Here is a 21,747-nt window from a genome sequence, read left to right on the forward strand (position 1 = left end):
GTGATGTGGCAGAGACCACTGGGTGTCTCACAGTCTCACTCTCTGCTTCCTCCTTAGAAGGAGACTCCTGATTTTTAACTGGGCACAGGGCTAGCTGGAATGAAACTACTGTACATCTTCCACCTTCTCTCGCAACTGAGTGTTGCCTTGTGACCAAGTTCTGGGCAATGGGATATGTGATAATCATAGTAAGCAGTTTTAAGAAGTCACCTTTCCTTCCCTTCTCCTTCTTGTTGGCTTGAAAGTAGATGCAATGGCTGGATCTTTGCAGCTATCACAGTCCAGGAGGTGGAAATTGTGCTGTGGAGGTTGGCACACAGCACAGTCGGTCCTTGAGTATCATACAGCTCCCATAGCAGCCTCAAACTGTTTTTCTCCAGTTCTCTTTTTATAAGGGTGAATAAACTGCTATCCTGCTTAAGCAGCTGTTTTGGGGTTTCTCTGATTTGTAGCCAAATTTAATCCCAATAGATATATAGGATGGACCCCAAATTCAGATTTTTTTGAAGAGAGGGAGGAGAGAGTGTGATAAGTTTCAATTCTATTGGTAAAAAGTTTGTTTCTTAACCTGGGTGGTGGGCATACAGGTGGTACTTATGTTAAATTTTAAACTTTTGGGTGTATATCTAAGTATCACACATTAAATCTCTTTATATGTATTGGTAAAAATAGTGTCAAAGCAAGACCATGAGCTACATGGAAAAATAATCAAATGGTGGCCATTTGAGGCTTCACCCCAGCTCTGGGTTCAGATCAGCTTTGGCGTGAGAATCTAAGTGCTGTCTCTGAACAAGCTTAATGGACAGAGTGAGCAAGATTTGAAAGGGTAAGGGTGGGTTCAGTCTGTGGATACCAAACCCAGTGTTTGGGAGCAGGAAGGGAAGAAGAAAGCAAGAGCTTGGCACCATTCTCTCCCCTATTCTGCCCAGGCCCTCTGGGACAGGTCAACCAGAATCTCTCATTGCAAACAAGCCATGGAAAGTTCTCTTTTCCAATCCACCTACCTCATCCCTCTGCTCTCCACCAATCCCCACTTTTATTTTCAGTTCAGTCCAGTTCAGTCGCTCAGTCGTGTCCAACTCTTTGTGACCCCATGAATTGCAGCACGCCAGGCCTCCCTGTCCATCACTATCTCCCGGAGTTCACTCAGACTCACGTCCATCGAGTCACTGATGACATCCAGCTATCTTATCCTTTGCCGTCCCCTTTTCCTCCTGCCCCCAGTCCCCCCCAGCATCAGAGTCTTTTCCAATGAGTCAACATGTCTAATGAGGTGGCCAAAGTACTGGAGTTTCAGCTTTAGCATCATTCCTTCCAAAGAACACCCAGGACTGATCTCTCCAAATGTATTTAAAATCCTATATTTGCATGACAACAAATTCAACTAGACGTGGTTAAAGTGAAATATCCACCAAGGTCCCTCCTCTGATCTAATCCTACCCTTCGGAGCTAGCTATGCTGAATAGCAGAGTGAGCCTGTGACTGCTGGCAAAGGCAAGTTTAAAGGCTGGAGCCCCAGGGAGACCAGGCAGATGTCTTGGTGGTGCAGGAGTAAAGAATCCGTTTGCCAGGGCAGGAGACCTAGAAGACTTGGGTTCGATTCCTGGGTTGGGAAGATCCCTTGGAGAAGGTACTGGTAACTCACTCCAGTAGTCTTGCCTGGAGAGTCCCATGGACAGAGGAGCCTGGCGGGCTACAGTTCATGGAGTCCCAGAGTCGGCCAGGACTGAGAGATTGCACACAGTCTTCTGCTTAGGTACTGCCCATGGATACTGTAGGCTGCTGTGGTAGGGAAGGGCTGCTACTCCTGAAGAGTAGGCCTGGGAGCTCCTTGAACCTGTAAACTCCACACCACTGCTTTCACTTCTCCTTCCACCTGCCTCCCCCTGAATGCATCTTCAGTTCCGAGGATGGGGGCGCCCATCCAGGAAGCCAGCCCTGATCTCTCTCCTCCCTGCAGGAATCCCCAGCCTCACTGTTGGGCCCCCAGAGCTCGCGAAGACATCATGGAAACACTTGCAGCCCTTTATAGCATGGACGTGAGCCTGTGTCTCGTCTGGCCTTGGGGAGCCCCTGGGGGCAGGTTTCTCTCTCTGTTCTCTGAGCCTTCAGACCAGCTGGAGCCCACCCCACACTTGCTGATTGAAAATGGGTGTTTGGCCCAGATGTCTGTTTGGAGCCACATCTAAGACAGCCTGTGTTGTGGGAAAGGCTCCCCACCTTCCTGAGTGCCCGAGCCAGTCACCACAATCCCCTCATCCTGACAAGAAAAAGAACCCGCCAACCTCTGCTGGGCTGAGCCCTCTGAGAAGTGGGAGAAGATTCCAGAGCTGGAGCCTGGCCTGCCCGGAAGGCTGAGGGCAGCGTCTACCTCCAGGGCCTGGGACCGGAAATGGAGGGGCGGGGGGCAGGAAGGAGTGGGGGAGGAGCCGGCGGTGAAGGCTCTCCAGGATCCACAGGCTTTGTAGCGGCGTCTTCTCTGTCACCTCCATGAAAGCACCTCAAAGCAGGTGTCACTATCCTCTCATGTCACAGAGAACACTAGGTCAGTGAGAGAGCTTGCCCAAGGTTCTGCTGCAGGAAAAGGAGGCCTGGCTTGGGACAGTCTGCTTGCTTTTAAATAAGCAGAAGTTTGGGCCCGGGCATGCTGTGACTGCTACTTGTGGGCCCACTGCACAGAGAGGCTGCTCACCTGCTGGGAGATGGGTCAAGTCTAAATAGGAAGACAGACAAGATGCTTCCAGTTCAGGTCAGTTCAGTTCAGTCACTCAGTTGTGTCTGACTCTCTGTGATTCAGATTTGGATTGCAGCGTGCCAGGTTTTCCTGTCCATCACCAACTCCCAGAGCTTGTTCAACTCATGTCCATCGAGTCAGTGATGCCATCCAATCACCTCATCCTCTGTCGTCCCCTTCTCCTCCTGCCTTCAATCTTTCCCAGCATCAGGGTCTTCTCCAAGGAGTCAGTTCTTCACATCAGGTGGCCAAAGTGTTGGAGTTTCAGGTTTAGCCTTAGTCCTTCCAATGAATATTCAGGACTGATTTCCTTTAGGATGGACTGGTTTGATCTCTTGCAGTCCAAGGGACTCAAAAGAGTCTCCTCCAACACCACAGCTCAGAAGCATCCATTCCACACTGGTGCTCTATTGATACAGAGACTCTATACCCACATCCTTGTCTACACTGACACAATAAAGCTCAAAGCTCTTTAGTCCTGTTGCTGAAGGTTGCAAAAGGAAACTAGTGCATGGTGGCTGAGTCCAGGAGAGAAGAATGCACATTTGGGAAGAGAGATTTTGAAATCGCTGCTTAGCTGAGTGACCTTGGGCAAATGACTGCACTCCACTGAACTTCAGTTTCCTCATCTGTAAAATGAAAATAGCCATGCTTTCCTTGCCTAGTTGTCCAAGGATTACATGTACGTGAGGTATTTAACTCAAGCCTGGGCCACAGCAAGTGCTCAGTGAATGAGCTGTTATTACTAAAATAAATGAGTGCTACCATTGTGTGTGTGCTCAATCATGTCCGACTCTGTGACCCCATGGACTGTAGCCCACAAGGCTCCTCTGTCCACGGATTTCTCCAGGCAAGAATACTGGAGTGGGTTGCCATTTCCTTCTCCAGGGGATCTTTCTGAGCCAAGGATTGAACCTGCATCTCTTAAGTCTCCTGCATTGGCAGGAGAGTTCTTTACCACTAGCACCACCTGGGAATCTACCATCAGGAGACAGTTTTGTCTCCCCTGAGCATAGAGCAGAGTGCTAAGCCCATGGGGTCAGGAATTGTATCCGCCTCCCTCGTCTCTGATCTCTGATGCCCAGACATCGTCTGGCAGAGAGAAGGCACTTGGTAAAGGTCTGCTGGGTTGAACTCAAGACTTGTTATTCTTCATTGTTATGGGGCACTCTGCCCTTATTCAAATCCTCTGAGTATATTATTCCTTTTGAGCTTTTCCAAATGCCTGTGGAGCAGGCTGGACAGGTGATACTATCTTTAGTATCTTTAGTTCCCACTTTATGGCTGAAAACACACTGAGGCTTAGAGCAAAGATGCCTCCTGCCCAAGTCATGTGGCTGAGCTGAGCTGAGGTCAGTCTCCAGACTGTGGGTTTCACGACCCCTGTGTGTGAAAACCATCCACAGGAAGTGCATGGTGTTGCAATGAGCTGGGTTGAAACCCCTTGGGAGACAGCCCCCTCTGTCACATCCCAGGATTCTCTGACCACAGATTCAGAAAGGGTTTCAGAGAATGACTCAGTGTAGGTCATCTAAGTCACACTGATCTTGGCTCATCTTTCTACCCAGGCACAGCCCTGCTCTGCATCTGAAGTAGATGTCAGCTGGACCTCCTGGCCCATCAGAAAGGACCTGGAGAGCCTGTGGATTTCAGAGCAGGTCAGACAGGGACTGCCTAGGGCACTTGGAGGAACTGGAAGTATGGGGCCTTGCCTGGCTGCAAACAACACCTACTGTCTGCATCCTGGCCCAGCTGACAGCCTCACTGACAGGTTTAGTACCGGGTTTTATGACTTTGAAGCTTAGTCACTGCCTAAGGAAGTCAGCCTGCTCAGAAACAAACATTTAGCAAAGCCATGACCCAGATGCTTAAGCAGGGAAAGGCTTCTCCACCCTTGGCATAACTGGCCTCTGGAACCAAGTCCAGGGATACAGGAGGCAGTGAGGCTGGGGTCCTGGTATTTTTCAGTGACCCACATGGTTGTCCTTTATTTGCCCAAGTTTCCACTGCTGAGTTTTAAGGGAGCAGGAAGCAGATGTCAGCTACCACCAGAGACTGCCTGACAAAGGCTTCTGATCCCTGACAGAGGCCTTCCTTGTGAGTTGAATCTGACCGGGTGAAGAGCAGAAGTCTGGTTCATCCTGTGGTAGATAAATCAACCCCCTTCCTGGCTTTCATTTCATGCCCTGCAGACAGAAGGTCAGTCTCTGATCCAAAGCAGTTCAAGCCTGGATTCCTCCACGTTGTTCCCCATCCCCACCTTGGCCTCTATGAAAACTGGAAGCTTCTCCAGCATCTTTTCAGCTTTGATCCAGGTCTGCAATCTACCCTCCCTGTGAGACTGGAACAGGCCCAGGCAGAGTGGGGAGTGGGGACGCACCTTGGCCCAGGTCACACAGCTGCCCTCCTGCTATAAGGACGTGGCGTCCTGCTGGGGACTCCAGCTAACTGGGGACCCCAACCCAGGCTGAAGAAGAGATGAGGTGCCCAGTTAACCGGAAACCAGCCCTGACCTAGAGTTGGGCTCTGTAGCTCTTAAGTTTGGATGGGGAGGAGGAACTTGGAGGATGCCATTGACCTTAGGTTGGTTGACTTGCCCAGGTCCCTCACAGCATGGCTTTAGGACGCTTGCCACATCATGTGTGTTCATTCTCCAGGAGCTCACTTAACCCTTTCACCCTCGCTCAAGTTACCACTGTCACTTGCCTGATGATAACCACAAGCGTCTTCCCATGGATCTCCTGGTTGGAGTGTTAGCTCCACTCCAGCCTCTTGAAATGAATAATAGTAATCATCTCTTTTTCCTTCTTTCCCTCACTGGGATTTTTATCTTCTTAAATACAATCCATCTCCTTCATTTCTCTTTCTCCCTTTCCAAGACACTTAAGTTTTATTCTAAAAATTGCTCCTGCTTTCTACTGAATTTTAATACCACAAAACCTGCTGTAATACCACAAAGTGAAGTGAGAGTTGCTCAGTCGTGTCTGACTCTTTTGCAACCCCATGGACCATACAGTCGTTGGAATTCTCCAGGCTAGAATACTGGAGTGGGTAGCCATTCCCTTCTCCAGGGGATCTTCCTAACCCAGGGATCGAATCCAAGTCTCCCTCATTGTGGGTGGATTCTTTACCAGCTGAGCCACCAAGGAAGCCCCAAAATACTGGAGTGGGCAGACTATCCCTTCTCCAGTGGATCTTCCTGACCCAGGAATTGAAACGGGGTCTCCTGCATACCACAGCCCAGGACCACAAAACCTGCTATTAAACAGGCACTTAAATTTTTATGAATTAGGATAGCATCACTGATAAGTCTATAAAACGACTAGAATAAACTTGTGCAACTGAGCAGCTCCAGGCTCTAGGGGCCAGTTGTCCAGTACATCACATCCAAATTCAGATTATCACAGAATCAGTATCAATGCAAAGGTTTTATTGAAGCAGCACCAATACAAACCTTTTGGAGGACTTTAGCCCCAGAAAGTCCTAGCTTTAAATCCCAACTCTGCTACATGCTAATTTTATAACATAGGCCAAAGAATAAACCTCAATTCTAGTTTATCCATCTAGAAAATGATAGCAAACAAAACTTCATAGAGTTGTTGTGAGGTTTAAATACTGTGTCAGCTAGCTAGCTATTGCTGCGTAACAATCAACCAGTACATCTCAGTGACATCCAGTAACAAAATATTTACTTCTAATGTTTCCAAGGGTTGGCTGGGACCAGCTGCTGGAGCTGGGCTAGGCTGGGCAGCTCTGGCTCAAGCTGTGTGTCTGGATAACTCCAGTCTCCTCCATGAATCTTACTGCAGGCCCAGGCTGAGGTGGCAACAGCTGCCTAGGGGAATCTCTTCTCATAGCCAGAGCAGAGACACAAGAAAAAGACTGCTCAAGCACATTTCAAGTCCTTGCTTGCATCTTTTCTACTAACATGCCACTGTCTAAAGTAAGTCACGTGGCTGAGCTTGGTGACAGGGATCAGGAAGCACAGTCTGCCCACAATTGGCCCAAGGCAAGGGCATGAGTGCAGGGAGGAATGAAGAATCAGCATTGATAATTCAGGCAACCACAGAGGACAATGCTCACTGAAAGCAGCTATTCAGCTTCTGACATGTGGTAGGTGCTTAGTGAAAGGTATCCATGATCACTGCATGACCCCTTAGAGTCTGGGCAAAGCAAAGTGTCTGAGTCTCATCCTTGGTAAGCAGCAAAGTCAGGAATGGGCCTCTAAGCTTCTTGCTACTGGTCAATATTTATTTAAGTGGTCCCATCACTAGCTTCCCACGTCTGACTTATCCCAACCCCATACATCAAGAGAGATAGGTAAGATAGATGAAGGGAAGGTAGAAGTGAGAAACTTAGGCCACAGCAGCCAACGATATGTCCAAGACTTGTAGATATCAAAGGGGAGATTGATCAGCCCCTCTCTTCCCATTTGCTTAGTGATGGGGAACCACTGGGAAGAACAAGGCTGCGCGTTAGAATCCTGGTTCTGCAGCTCACTGCCTGGGTCACGGAGGGCTCCTGCAGATGGAAGTTCTCTTTGAGTGGTCTGTTTGCATTAGGTCCCCACATCATTCACTCTCATGGTACCTCTGGCCTTTTTTTAACTATACTTTACAGTGACATATAATCATATATTTATTTGTGGGCTCATTTCTTTAATGTGGGCTTCCCTTCTGGCTCAGCTGGTAAAGAATCTGCCTGCAATGTGGGAGGCCTGGGTTCAATTTCTGGGTTGGGAAGATCTCCTGGAGAAGGTAAAAGCTACCCACTCCAGGATTCTGGCCTGGAGAATTCCATGGACAGTACAGTCCATGGGGTTGCAGAGAGTCAGACACGACTGAGCCATTTTCACTTCATTTCTTTAATGTGGGTCTTCCTCACCAGACTGTAAGCTCCATGAAGGCAGGGCCCATGTCTGTTTGGGTCAGTCCTTACCTAGTGCGAGGCACAGTATTTGGTATGTTCATTTGTAGGGTGAATGAATAGATAAATAGTTGACTCTCCAAGCTTCACTATCCTCATGTAAAATGTGAGACAATATGCAATATGTTCTTTAAAGAGATAGTTTCTTTGAAAAATGTAAAGAAAACTATTAGGGGCATGCCTTCCACAGAGCCTGGCATGGTGTGGGTCCATGGTCCATGGTACATCTACCCAGCACTCCACCCTTAGTTTTTACCATCGAGTGGTTAAGGGAACAAAGTTCAGATGTTCAAAGCAGACCCATACTTCTAGCTTCTCTTTTCAGCTCATTCTCCATCTCCTCAGGGACACTGGGGGCCTTAACACTAGATTCCTGGGCTGCCTCCCTCAGCTGCTCCTGTCTAGCCTATAGAGAAACCCCTCCTCATTGGTTGCCCCTCTATCCCCATCTCCTCTTCCTCATGGCCCCTAGGTCCTTCTGACTCAGGATTGTGATTTGCTAAGGACACACTGTCATTTCCTCATGGTGATTAAAATACTGAAATCCTCTCATGCTGCTGCTGCTGCTAAGTCGCTTCAGTCGTGTCCAACTCTGTGCGACCCCATAGATGGCAGCCCACCAGGCTCCGCCGTCCCTGGGATTCTCCAGGCAAGAACACTGGAGTGGGTTGCCATTTCCTTCTCCAATGCATGAAAGTGAAAAGTGAAAGTGAAGCTGCTCAGTCGTGTCCGACTCCTAGCGTCCCCATGGACTGCAGCCTACCAGGCTCCTCCGTCCTTACGGTTTTCCAGGCAAGAGTACTGGAGTGGGGTGCCATTGCCTTCTCTACCAGATGGTTAAAAAGTACTAGTTCATGAGACTACAAAGCATCATTGTAGTCCCTGGCAGATATTGGCCCTGGCAGCCTAGAGGTTACCAGGTGGCTAGACACTGGAGAGTAGGCTGGCAGCCCTTGATGGCACCAAGTGGATGGGGGCAGTGAGGGTAAGTGCCGTGCCAGCCCACTGCCCCAGAGCAGCCAGCATTGGTGCATAAGAGAGCAGGTGGCAAGGCAGGCAGCCACAGTGGCAGAGGCTCTCCCCCTCCAGACGACGGGGTAGGTGTGTGTGTTCCTAGCCATGACATGTGGGCACAAGGCCATGCTTCACCGGCTGTAAGAGGACACCAGGTGCCAGGGACCTCGTGACCATCACCCCGATGGCGACGTCCCTGGAAGAATCTGATGCAGTCTTTCCTTCTCTCTTAGGCACTTTATACTCAAGGCTTTGAAACGTGAGGGATGCATAAGCTACAGATTTCAGAAACATTCAGGAAGTGAATGCAGAGCTAAGAATATGTCAGGGGAAGTTAGGCAACTCTGAGGTTTGTTTAAGTCCACCAGGGCAGGGTGGAGGCAGCATCCAGAACATTGCCCACTCCTCCTGCCCATGTCGGGGAAGTAAAGGACACATGGAGGCTGAAGGTCTGGGTAGCACTGGAGATTTTTCAACTTTCATATACCATCTACTCAGGCTACGCTTGTGTGTTAGTCACTCAGTCGTGCCCAGCTCTTTGCGACTTCCATGGACTGTAGCCCACCAGGCTGCTCTGTCCATGAAATTCTCCAGGCAATAATCCTGGATTGAATAGCCATTCCCTTCTCCAGAGGAACTCCCCGACCCAGGGATCGAACCCAGGTCTCCTGTATTGCAGCCACCAGGGAAACCTCACACTATATTTACAATGTATTTAAATAAAAGTTTTCTCTGAAAAACAAAACAAAAAAGACATTGATGCAGTCTAGATAGTGAATTGGGAACTTCCCCAGCGGCTCAATGGTAAAGAATCTATCCGCCAATGCAGGAGACACAGGTTTGAACCCTGGGTCAGGAAGATTCCCTGGAGTAGGAAATGGCAACCCATTCCAGCATACTTGCCTGAAAAATTCCATGGACAGAGGAGGCTTGCTGGCTACAGCCCATGGGGTCACAAAAGAGTCGGATACAATAGAGCCACTGAGCATGCAGGCACTGTCAATCATGGCAGAGGGACAGGGACCTCAGACAGGGACCTCCCAGCTAGTGGCAGCCAGAACAAATGAAAGAATCACTCACAAATGAGCTGGTAATTATTAGAGGGACTGAATGAATGATTTGTGTTACAACATTTATTTGTAAGATAAAATGCCAGCATAAATAATTTTAAGTTAGAGACAGAAGGTAGGAGTCTGTTTTGGATTTACGGAAGGACCAGGTGGGACATATTTTGCATATTCCCTTACTCTGGGCTCCTCCCAGGGATTCTCCTCAGGGTCCCTCTTCAGTCCTGCAGTCAATCAATCCCACTTGGCTTTGTACCTGCTCTGACCTCAGAGTGGGGAACCTTAAAGACAATCAGGCCTTTCCTGGGTCAAAGGTGACTTCTCTTGCATAGCGCTTAACTGTTTCTATGCTAAGTATCCTCTCTTTTTCTACATTGAGCCCTGTGATGGTTAATTTTATGTGTCAACTTGACTGGGCAACAGGTTGCCCAGATATGTGGTCAAACATTAATTATTTCAGGTGTGTCTGTGAGGGTGGTTTTGAGTGAGATAAACATCTGAATCCACAGATGCTGGAAAGCAGATTACCCTCCTACAGTGGGTGGGCCTCATCTAAATAGTCAAAGACCTGGGTAAAATGAAAAGACTGACTCTTCTGCAAGTGAGAGAGAACTCCTCCTGCCTGACTGTTGAGCACAGATATCAGCCTTCCCCTGCTTTTGGACAGGAACTGAAGAATCAGCTCGTCCTGGGTCTTCAGTCTGCTGGCTTTCAGACTGGAACATTCACCATCAGGTGTCTCTTGATTTGCAGGCCTTTAGACTACACGCACATCTCCAATTAGTGCTGTCTCTCTGCGGACTCTGACTAATACCAGCCCCAGTTCCTCCGGCTCCCTTCTGTCCTCCCAGTTTTGGTGTGTGTGGTGTCCATCAGGGGTTATGAGGAGGAAACCCCCTACCCCAGGAATCTGTGGGATTGGCATTACACCTCTTATTTCTGCTGTGTCCTTCCCCTCTGGTCAGCTTCCTGTCATGTTGCTGACTCCTGCTCTGGGCTGGGCAGAGTGATCCTAAAAAGATGGTGAACTGGCCCAGAGGGATCATTCCCAAAAGCACTCTTGGGGGTCACAGGGAGACCTCCACAGGGCTGGGCTTAGTGGGTGTTGATTTATGTCGCTTTTCCCAAAGATGAGAGGCTCAGTGTCAGGGCTGCTAATCCGTCTCCGAATGGCTCCTGGCTCAACCCACATGGAATTAAATCCAGAATTAAAATTCAGAGCTTGTTCTGGACTCGAAGGGCAGACTTAGCTGTTTTCCTCAGGGATAAGGAGAGGCCTGAGGCTGGCTTCGGAAGCACTGTTATGGTTGTTTGGAGCCCAGGGGCCGCTGGGATGGTGGATCGTCTGCTGTGTGTTGAGAGGAGACAGAGGTGCTATCAGCAGGGGGTTTACAGATGTAGTGGGGGAGCCTGGAAGGGGCACAGGAGGCTGATGGGCCCTCAGACAGGAACAGCCTGCTGGTCTCGCTCTTCCAGAATGTCAGCTCTCCCTGTAGGTGGGGGGACCCCTACTGCTCTCTGTGGAGCTGCCACCTCCCCCTTAGCTTTGCTTTGCGTGTGGGGATGCTCAGTTACTTCAGTTATGTCTGACTCTTTGTGACCCTATGGACTGTAGCCCACCAGGCTCCTCTATCCATGGGGATTCTCCAAGCCTGAAAACTGAAGTGGGTTGCCATGCCCTCCTCCAGGGTAGCCTTGTTTGAGTGTGTTAAAAATAAAATATTCAAAAGAGTAAAACTGAAGATCTAATTGGTTTTATTCAATGATTCAAGAATGCAGCAGCATCCCACCTAGTGAGTAGAGGATGCTCAGAGGAATTACACAAAATGGATGGTTTTTATAGGCAGGAGGAGGGTAAGGCAAAGAAGCTCTTCCGCAAAAGACAAGATAGTATGGTCTCAGACCAGGCCACCTTCTTGGGGGCAGAGGCAGGAGACGAAGGTCTATCATGCAAGTTACCTCTTCATCCCTTGGTGGGGGAAATGGAGATCGCCCCATGATAGATGATCTCACTGGTGCTGACCAGGAAATTCCAGACTGGCTTAGTGCCATTACCTTCCTGGGGAAGGGCAAAACTATAGTTGTCAGGCCTGTCGGCAGAGGCTTTAGTACAGGTGATGTCATCTGGGGCCTTTGGGTTTCTCTTTAACAGGGGGCTGTTTCTTTCCTGATTTTCTGGTAATGCTCTTCCAGAGGCTGCCTGTGGCCATGATGAGAGAAAGACAAGAGACAGAGGGATCTAGGTAGGAAGCTGGTCTGGTCTTCCTTCATCCCAGCAAGCTTGCTTTTCACTCCACTCAGCCGTGCTGTTGGGCCTGTGCCCAGCTGATTCTCAGTTCAGTTTCTCCAGCGCCCAGGTCATAACCTAAACCTGGGAGACCCCACATGGCAGAATCCACTCAAGTGAGGAGGTGGGTAGTGGAGTAGATAATTATGGAAGGACTATGTGGGTTCAAGTCCCAGCTCTCCCCTCTTAGCAGCTGTGTGACCCCATGTCAGCACATGCCTATGGGCCTCACTTTCTTCCTCCCACCTTTTGGAGTTGTTCCAGTTAATGCCATTAACAGATTGAATGAGTCAAGACCATAAAGCTCAGAGTCACGTTTATCATAAGCACTTGGTTATGTTGACTATGACATCATAATGAACTGTGATTAATTATAGGAGGGCCACCACATCCTTCTTCATGGCTCAATGAGATGATGTACTTGCCAGGTGTTGCAAGGGTCCTGGGCCAGTTCTCTGAATTCTATTTCCCTCCTTTTTTCCTTGATGAAGGCCCTTTTCTTTCATTGTTGGTTGTAGGAGACTCAACTTTAATCAATAAACCTGCAGAAATGTAATCACAGGGGAGACATCCTGGTCTAAGATGTAAGGGGCCAGGTCCTCCTTGGCCCCAGATAACTGTCCAAAGGCCTGGCTTTCTAATGGTCCAGGCCCCACAGGCCTTTCAAAGCTAGCCTACCTCTATGGCATGCTCCCCACTGCTGCAGGACCAGGAAGGACTCACAAAAGGGGAACCCCCAGCCCTGGCACAACCACCAGCCTGACCTGGGGCCTGGGGCAGCCAGTTTCTCTGCTCTCCCTTGCTTCTGAGTGAGCACCATCTTTTCCTCTTGATTTGTCTCCCTTTTTCTGTGGGTATCTGCGTTGAGTAATTCCAAGTGTCAACTTGCCTGGGCCCCAGGGCACCCGGATATTTGGTAATACATTATTCTATGTGTTTTTTGTGAGGTTGTTTCTGGATAAGGCTAACATGTAAATCAATGGCTTAAGTAAAGCAGATTGCTCTTCTTATACGGGTAGGCCACATCCAATCAGTTGAAGGCCTGAAGAGAACAAAAAGGCAGACCGTCTCCTGAGTAAGATGGAATTCCTCTTGTCTGACTGCTTGCTGACTGAGATGGTGGCTTTTCCCTACCTTCTGAGAGGAACTGAAGTACTGGTTCTTCCTGGCACTTGAGCCCGCCAGCTCTTGGGACGGGACTTATACCATTGGCTCTTCTGCTTCTCAAGCCTGCAGACTCAGACTGGAGCTACACCATTTGCTCTCCTCGGTCTCCGGCTTGCCGACTCACCCTGCAGATCCTGGGACTTGCCAGCCTCCATGTCATGTGAGCCAATTGTGTAGAATAAATCTTTCTATGTATCTGTGTGTGCTGTTGCTCAGTCATGTCCAGCTCTGTGCAAACCCCTGGACAGTAGCCCGTGAGGCTCCTCTGTCCTTGGGATTTTACAGGTAAGATTACTGGAGTGGGTTGCCATTTCCTTCTTCAGAGGATCTTCCCAACCCTGGGACTGAACCCACATCTCCTGAGAGACCTGCTTTGGCAGGTGGATTCCTTACCACTGAGCCACCTGGGACGCCCCTTTCTATGTATATGCACATCTTATTGGTTTCATTTTCTGGATTACCCTGACAACCACAGCACCCTGCTCTGGTAGTGCAGGGACCTTCCTTCCAGGTGCCACAGCCCTTCCCCATTTCTCCCATGTGGCCCAGGAGCCCCCCTGCTGAAGAGGCTCCTAGCCCTCCCAAAGGGGCATGTCATTTGATACCCCTAGGCCTGTGACCCCTCCTGTTCCATAAATGCCCGTGTGTTTGGGGAGCTCTGCTTGGCATCAGCAAGAAGACACTGCCCATCCTGACTCCATCCTGGCTTCACTTGCTCAGAGGGAAGCAGAAAACGTGATGAGTAAAATCCATCCGAGAGCCCTGACCTGGGTGTTGATCAAACCTTGTGTCAGAAGCAGCAGTGTTACAATTAAGGAAATGGATGACCTCAATTTGGAGGCAGTGTTTGTTGAATTGAATCTTCAGCAGGTTAACTTTCCTCAGACGAGTAAAAATGATATTTGGGATTAAGTTTTCACTGTGCTGAATGCATTACTGGATTTCTGCCCCACGTCATTGGAAAGGGGACGTAACCTTCACTGAGGAGGTCTGCGGGGACTAGGACAGGTGGCTAACTGCAAAGCGCAGAGTGACCACAGGGGATTAAGGCTGCGCACGACTCATTTCACACTGAGAATAAGCTGATTTGTTTTTGTTTTTCAATAAGCCTTATTAAACTGTCTGCCACTCATGCAGGATCTGCAGGAGCATCACAAGGCAGGGCTTGGCCGGCAGAAAAACTACTTGCAAACAACAGCACCTTCCTGCATCAAATCAGGAATAACCTGGAGAGCATCGCTGCTGGGGGCCCCAGGGAAGGGCCGGAAGGCACACTCTTGGGGAGCAGTTGACTGTGGGCAGCCTTGGGCCACTAGCCAAGCTGCAGGGGCTGCTGTACCAGGTCAGGTGGGCACGGCTGGCTTTCCCTGCTGGTCTCCCTGCATCTGTCTGCCTTTATGGAGCTCCTCGTAGTGAGGCTTTTCTGAACTGTACTCGATTTCCCGTTCAGATACTCTTGCCTCCCCTTTCCTATCCTCTCCACAGCCCCTCTAGAGACCCTGCCTTAGTCCTAGGACAGAATATTCTGGGGGGCTTCTCTGGTGGCTCAGTGGTAAAGAATCCACCTGCCGATGCAGGAGACAGGGTTTTGATCCCTGGTCCAGGACGATCCCACGTGCAGTGGGATAAGCCCCTGTGCCATAACTACTGAACCGGTGCTCTAGAGTCCAGGAGGTGCAATTACTGAGCCTACATGCTGCCACTATTGATGCCCGGGTGCCATAGAGCCTGTGCCCCACAATGAGCAACTGCAGTAAGAAACCTGTGCCCCACAACGAAGACTAGCAGCAACTCCAGAAAGCTTGAGCACAGCATCAAAGACCCAGGGCAGCCAAAACCAAATTTAAGAGAAATTATGTTCTGGGAACGTTCGAGCATCCTCTGGATCCTTTCAGGAGACCCAAAAGGTCAAAACTATTCTCATCAGAGAATATTAGGCTGTTCTTTGCCCTTTGCCCTTTCATTCTCTCATGAGTGTGCGGTGGGGTTTTCTGGAAGCTGTGTGGAGTGTGATGATGTCATCACCCTGATGGCCCGTGCACCTCTGTGTTCTTGTTTGGTGCATATTTCTCAGCTTTAATTTCGAGTATGGAAAATATCAATAGATACAAACGACAGCAGCATAAGCCCTTTGGGATTCTTCAAAATTCTTTAAGAGTGTAAAAGGGTCTTGAGACTAAAAAGTTTGAGAATCTCTGTTCTGTATCTTTCCTGTTTTTTTTTTTTTCCTTCAAGGGGAAGTACCATGTTCATTGTCATATTTATGTATGTTTTAACCATTCAACACATACAAAACCGTGCTAATGTTTGGTTCGGTACAGACATATTTTTTTAAATGTGTAATCAACCAAGTTTCTGTGTTATGTCCCAACTCCATTTTCCCCATGAACTCTATTTTTATTATGTAATTTTTAAAAATTGTTTTAATTGTGGTAAAATATATGTAACATAGGGCTTCCCTGGTGGCTCAGATAGTAAAGAATCTGCCTGCAAGGCAGGAGACCCAGGTTCAATCCCTGGGTCGGGAGGATCTCCTGGGGAAGGGTATGGCAACCCACTCCAGCACCCTTGCCTGGAGAATTCCATGGGCAGAGGAGCCTGGTGGGCTATAGTCCAGGAGGTCGCAAAGGGTCAGACACAAATGAGTGACTAACACGCTCACTTCCTCTGCTTTTAAAGCTATGAGGACTTAAATGCTCTGTGCCTTAGGCGCGTCCTCTCTAAAACCGGGATAAACCACCCTCCTCTCTGGGTGGTTGTGAGGATGAAGAAAGCTCCTAGAGGGGAATGACAGGGAGCTCTGAAGAAGGTCTGTGGTTGTGTGAAGGCCCAGGGAGAAGGAGAGTCTGGTACAGGGAGGACTGGAAGGTGAGGAGGGGGCAGCACCTCAATTTGCCAAATGAGGAGTGGACGGTGAGGAGCGGAGAGAAAAGAGGATGAGAAGCCACGTCATGATGGGTCTCATGGTACTTGGAAAGTTTGGGCTTTGTTCGGAGGCAATGGGGAGCCATGGAAGGCTTTAGGCAGAAAGAGACAGTCAGATTTGCATTTCATAAAGGTCCTTGGACTGCAAGGAGAACCAACTAGTCAATCCTGAAGGAAATCTGTCCAGAATGTTCACTGAAAGGACTGATGCTGAAGCTGAAACTCCAATACTTTGGCCACCTGTTGCAAAGAACTGACTCCTTGGAAAAGACCCTGATGCTGGGAAAGATTGAAGGCAGGAAGAGAAGGGGACGACAGAGGATGAGACAGTTGGATGGCATCACCGACTCGATGGACATGAGTCTGAACAAGTTCTGGGAGTTGGTGATGGACAGAGGAGCCTGGTATGCTGTAGTCCATAGGGTCGCAAAGAGTCAGACATGACTAAATAGCTGAACTGAACTGAAAGGTCAATGTGAGCAGGTGGGGAGTTCACCGGTGGGGGACACAGTGAGAGATGTGAGGACTCTATCGCGGCAGCTAGGAAGGATGCAGCTGGGTATCTTGACGGCAGAACCCCAGAGAAATGCCCTTGGCATCTCTGATCTTTCCTAGAAGTTTATCTTCCCTGCTTCATGTTGCCTCTTTCTTTTAATGTATAGTCTCCCAAAACTTCATCATTATTCCGAGCACTCCTGGGTCCACCATCAGCACTCACCCCCTCTCGAGGTAAGCCAGGTGGTTAGCAGGACAGAGACCATTCCCTGCCCCTCAAGCATGCCCCTTGGGGTGCCTCCATTCAAGAGCTTATCAAGGTATTCAGAAACAAGCTGGCTGTCTGGCTAGGGTATCTTTGCCAAGAGAATGCGAGCTGATGCAGTCACTGGTTGCTTCTGGTTCCTCCTGTCCTCTGGTGCCCCTCCCCAGGGGCCACGGGACCATCACCCCAAGAGAGGGATTGCTGTCGTAACACTATGAAGAGAACACGAATTCAATTTTTGGCTTTTCAGTTTTGAAAGCCAAGGTCCAGTGATGGAACAAAAGATCTGGAAAGCTGTGTGGCCAACCCAAGCCAATTCTCACACACCCAGGAGAGAAGATCCAGTGAATCCCAGTGAGGACTGGGTAGTTGGGGGGTGAAGGGGAGCAAGAGGCTGAGGTGGGCTTGTCCTCCCTGGCTGAGTTCCTGTGTATACTATGAGCAGGGAGAGGAGAGGCAGGGAACACAACAGAACCTAAGCACGTTTGAAGATCTGCGAGCAGAAATGGCTATGTGCCCAGCAGAAAGATGCAGGAAAAGGCATGGGTCTGTGCCCAGGAAAGGGGTTTGGATTCTATTCTAACAGCTTTGGGAAGCCAGTGGGAATGGACCAGAGCTGTGAAGTCTGATTTACATTTTTTTAAAAACACTTTGGAAGGACTGAGTCTGAAGCTCCAATACTTCAGCCATCTGATGCAAACAGCTGACTCACTGGAAAAGACCTTGATGCTGGGAAAGATTGAAGGCAGAAGAGGGCAACAGAAGATGAGATGGTTGGATGGCATCACCAATGCAATGGACATGAACTTGGGCAAGCTCTGGGAGATGGTAAAGGACAGGGAAGCCTGGAAAATTGTAGTCCATAGGGTTACAAAGAGTCGGACATGACTGAGTGACTGAACAGCCACTCTGCTCGGCGTGGAGAATGGAATAAAGCAATGAACCTTTTGGTGTGGAAAGGAGAGAAAACTTTTTGTTACTTACAACCCATATTCCTTCCTAAGGAGGGTGAACTCCATTATACAAAAGACCCTTCTGTCTCCTTGTCAAAAAATCTAGGGGCAGAGGCTGGAATGAATTAAATTTCAGTGTATAAGAAAAGGGAGGGATTTTATTTATTCTTGGCAACTGTTCTTCTGAGAGAGGACAGAAATATGGAGAGAAAACGAAAGATCAAATGAAAGTCCAAAGATCAGAGCCCCAATTTAGAAATATTTGGGGGAATTTTTAGCAACAGCCATACTGAACTCTGAATTTTAAGTTATATGTACATTAAAGTGGGCTTCCCAGTGGTGCTAGAGGTAAAGAATCCCCCTGCCAATGCAGGAGATGCAAGAGACATGGATTCAGTTCCCGGGTTGGGAAGATCCTCTGGAGAAGGAAATGGCAACCCACTTCAGTATTCTTGTCTGGAAAATTCCAAGAACAGAGGAGCCTGGTGGACTATAGTCCATGGGATGGCAACGAGTTAGACACGACCGACTGACTGAACACAGAACATCTTAAGCTATAAATCTTTTCAGTTCCCCTAAGGTTTCAGTAGTCTGCACGCACAGTAAGAGGGGGTGTGTGTGTATTACAGAAAAGGGCTTCATCTGGATTAACGTGGCACAGGAAAAAACATGTGTGGGATCATTAACAGAATTTCAGGGTTGCTCAGAATGTGGAATCAGTGGTGTCCCTAAAACTTCAACTACTCACCCTTCTCTCAGAAAACATGGCAGGGCACTGACCTGGGAAGATCTGTAGAATGGAGATTGGAAGCATTATTACTTAGAATTTAAGGAGCAAGTCAGCACCAGCTGGTATCTGATCCATAAACACTTCGGTGTTTATAAAGTAATTTCACGTTCTACCTAAAATTGACATGACATTTTTAAAAAGGCTGTCCTTGAGAAATTATCACCCTCTGGTTTTAGAGTTGAAGATTATTCTGAGTGAGAACTGCAAGATCTTCTTAAGAAGTGATCAGGCGGTGTCTAGTACAATCTAAACACATACTTCCTCTGACGCTGCAGTCAGGACTCTGCCCTACAATATCAAAAACCCCAGAATGTCAGGAGAGATGCATCGTAGTTGTTAGAGGATCCTTTATAATAATAACAAAATAAAAACAAAACCCCCCAACAACAACAAAACCCAACCTGGAAACAACTTGAACGTCCATCGACAGAAGACTGGTTACTAAAATCATGGTTACTGTAGACTGAATGTTTGTGTCCTCAAATTCATGTGTTGAAAACTAACCCTCAACATGATGGCAACTGGAGCTGGGGCTTTCAGAGGGTGCTTGGTCATGATGGTGGGGCCCTCATGAGTGGGATTAGTGCTCTTATAAAAGAGACCCCATGGAGCTCCCTCCCTTCTTCTGCCACATGAGGACATAGTGAGAAGGCCACCCCTAAAACAGGAGGCAGGTCCTCACCAGTCACTGGACCTGCCAGTACCTTGATCCTGGACCTCCCAGCCTCCAGACTGTGAGGAAGAAATTCCTGTTGTTTACAAGCCACACGGACTGTGATATTTCTGTTACGATGGCCTGAAAGGACTAAGAAGACAGTGGTACATCCTCAGAAAGAGATGAAACAGAGCTGTTAAAGAAGAATGACCCAGATCCATCTCATGAGCTGGAACAATACTTGGATATACTGCTATATATATATATTTTTTAACAAAGCAAGTTTAGGAATACTATGTTTTCCCATTTCATCTGGGGAAAAATACCAGCAGGTCAATGTGTTTTTATAAGCATTAAATAAAAATTAGTGTACATATCAAAATAGTAATCCTCAGACACTTAGGATTAAAATGAGAGACGGAAAGACCATGAACTTAAAAATATATATACCTATATAAATCTATTTCTGCTTCATTGATTATGCTAAAGCCTTTGACTGTGCAGATCACAACAAACTGTGAAAAATTCTTTAAGCGATGGGGATATCAGATCAGCTTACCTGCCTCCTGAGAAATCTGTGTGCAGGTCAAGAAGTTAACAGAACTGGACATGGAACAACAGACTGGTTCCAAATAGGGAAAGGAGTACGTCAAGGCTGTATATTGTCACCTTGCTTATTTAATTTATATGCAGAGTACATCATGCAAAATGCCAGACTGAAAGAAGCACAACCTGGAATCAAGATTGCTGGAAGAAATATCAATAACCTCAGATATGCAGATGACACCACCCTTATGGCAGAAAGCAAAGAACTAAAGAGCCTCTTGATGAAAATGAAAGAGGAGAGTGAAAAAGCTCAACTTTCAAAAAATGAAGATCATGGCATCTGGTGCCATCACTTCATGGCAAATAGATGGGGAAGCAATGGAAATAATGAGAGACTTTATTTTTGGGGGGCTCCAAAATCACTGAAGATAATGACTGCAGCCACTAAATTAAAGGACCCTTACTCCTTGGAAGAAAAGCTATGATAAACCTAGACCACATATTAAAAAGCAGGGATATCACTTTGCTGACAAAGGTCTGTGTAGTCAAAGTTATGATTTTTCCAGTAGTCATGTATAGATGTGAGAGTTGGGAGTATAAAGAAGGCTGAGTGCTGAAGAATTGATGCTTTTGAATTGTGGTGTTGGAGAAGACTCTTGAGAGTCCCTTGGACTGCAAGGAGATCCAACAAGTCAATCCTAAAGGAAATCAATCCTGAATATTCATTGGAGGGACTGATGCTGAGGCTGAAGCTCCAATACTTTGGCCACCTGATGTGAAGAGCTGACTCATTGGAAAAGACCCTGATGCTGAGAATGATTGAGGCAGGAGGAGAAGGGGATGACAGAGGATGAGATGGTTGGATGGCAACATGGACTCAATGGACATGAGTTTGAGCCAACTCCAGGAGATGGTGAAGGATAGGGAAGCCTGGGTGCTGCAGTTCATGGAGTCACAGAGGTGGACATGACTGAGTGACTGAACAACCATCTAATACTTTTTATATTGTGTGATTTGGTTCTATATTTGCACAATGAAGTAGGAAAACATCCTGAATTACTCTGAGCACGTGCTATCATTCCAAGCAGTGAGGTGGAGGGGTGTCCTGGGGTTTTGTGAATACCTGATATTTCCCTGGGGCACAAAGCAGGACAGCACAGTACTTGATTCTCTAAGGGGCCACCCCCAAGTATTGCCTTTTGCACAAGAGTGTGTGAATGTGGGTAGGTGAGTTGGGGTGGGGAGGAAGGGTATAGCTCCAGCCAGTCCTTTTAAACCCCTTACCCTGTGCATCTTCATCCACACTCTCTTGAATAACCAAGAGTTGAAAAAGAACAGTGTTGAAGACGGGGTTTCTAAGATGGAAGCTGAGTTTCCTTATGCAAACAGAGTAGGTGGAAAATTTGACAAAACCCTGGAGATGGCTGGCAGAGTCCCAGGAAAGCTTAAATTATCTCCAGGCTTGAATTTTCCTGGTAGAGACTTAAATTTTCCTCATCCTGTTGCATGGAGAATCCAGCTGGCGAAGGAATCCCGAGTAACATGGGCCCCCACTGGCCATTTCTCTTTCCCTCTTCTTCCTGTCTCTCCACTTCCTCTGTGCGTGTGTGTGTGTGTGTGTGTGTGTGTGTGTGTGCATGCGCCCATGCGCACACACGTGGGTGCTCAGTCATGTCTGACTCTTTGCAGCCCCACAGACTGTAGCCTGCCAGGCTCCTCTGTCCATGGGATTCTCCAGGCAAGTATACTGAAGTGTGTTGCCATTTCCTCCCCTGGAGGATCTTCCAATCAGGATCAAACCTGTGTCTCTCACATATCCTGCATTTTGGCAGGTGGATTCTTTACCACTGTGCCACCTGGAAAACCCTGAGCTCTATCTATCTCTGCATTTCCTGTCTCCCCACTTTCCTTCCCAGTCTCTAC

General features: G+C 48.1%; 1 long non-coding RNA gene across 3 annotated transcripts in view; it reads right to left on the minus strand.

Moving 5' to 3' along the window:
- Positions 1-21,747, minus strand: part of LOC121817669 (uncharacterized) — a 108,937-nt gene that overhangs the window by 25,131 nt on the left and 62,059 nt on the right. For all 3 annotated transcript variants that reach the window (XR_006057719.2, XR_009598051.1, XR_009598052.1), the window contains one exon: positions 1-12,570. This exon is cut by the window's left edge. This is a non-coding gene — a long non-coding RNA (uncharacterized LOC121817669). The remainder of the gene's footprint in view (positions 12,571-21,747) is intronic.

Source organism: Ovis aries, chromosome 22 (assembly GCF_016772045.2).
Source record: "Ovis aries strain OAR_USU_Benz2616 breed Rambouillet chromosome 22, ARS-UI_Ramb_v3.0, whole genome shotgun sequence".
NCBI classification, from domain to species: domain Eukaryota; kingdom Metazoa; phylum Chordata; class Mammalia; order Artiodactyla; family Bovidae; genus Ovis; species Ovis aries.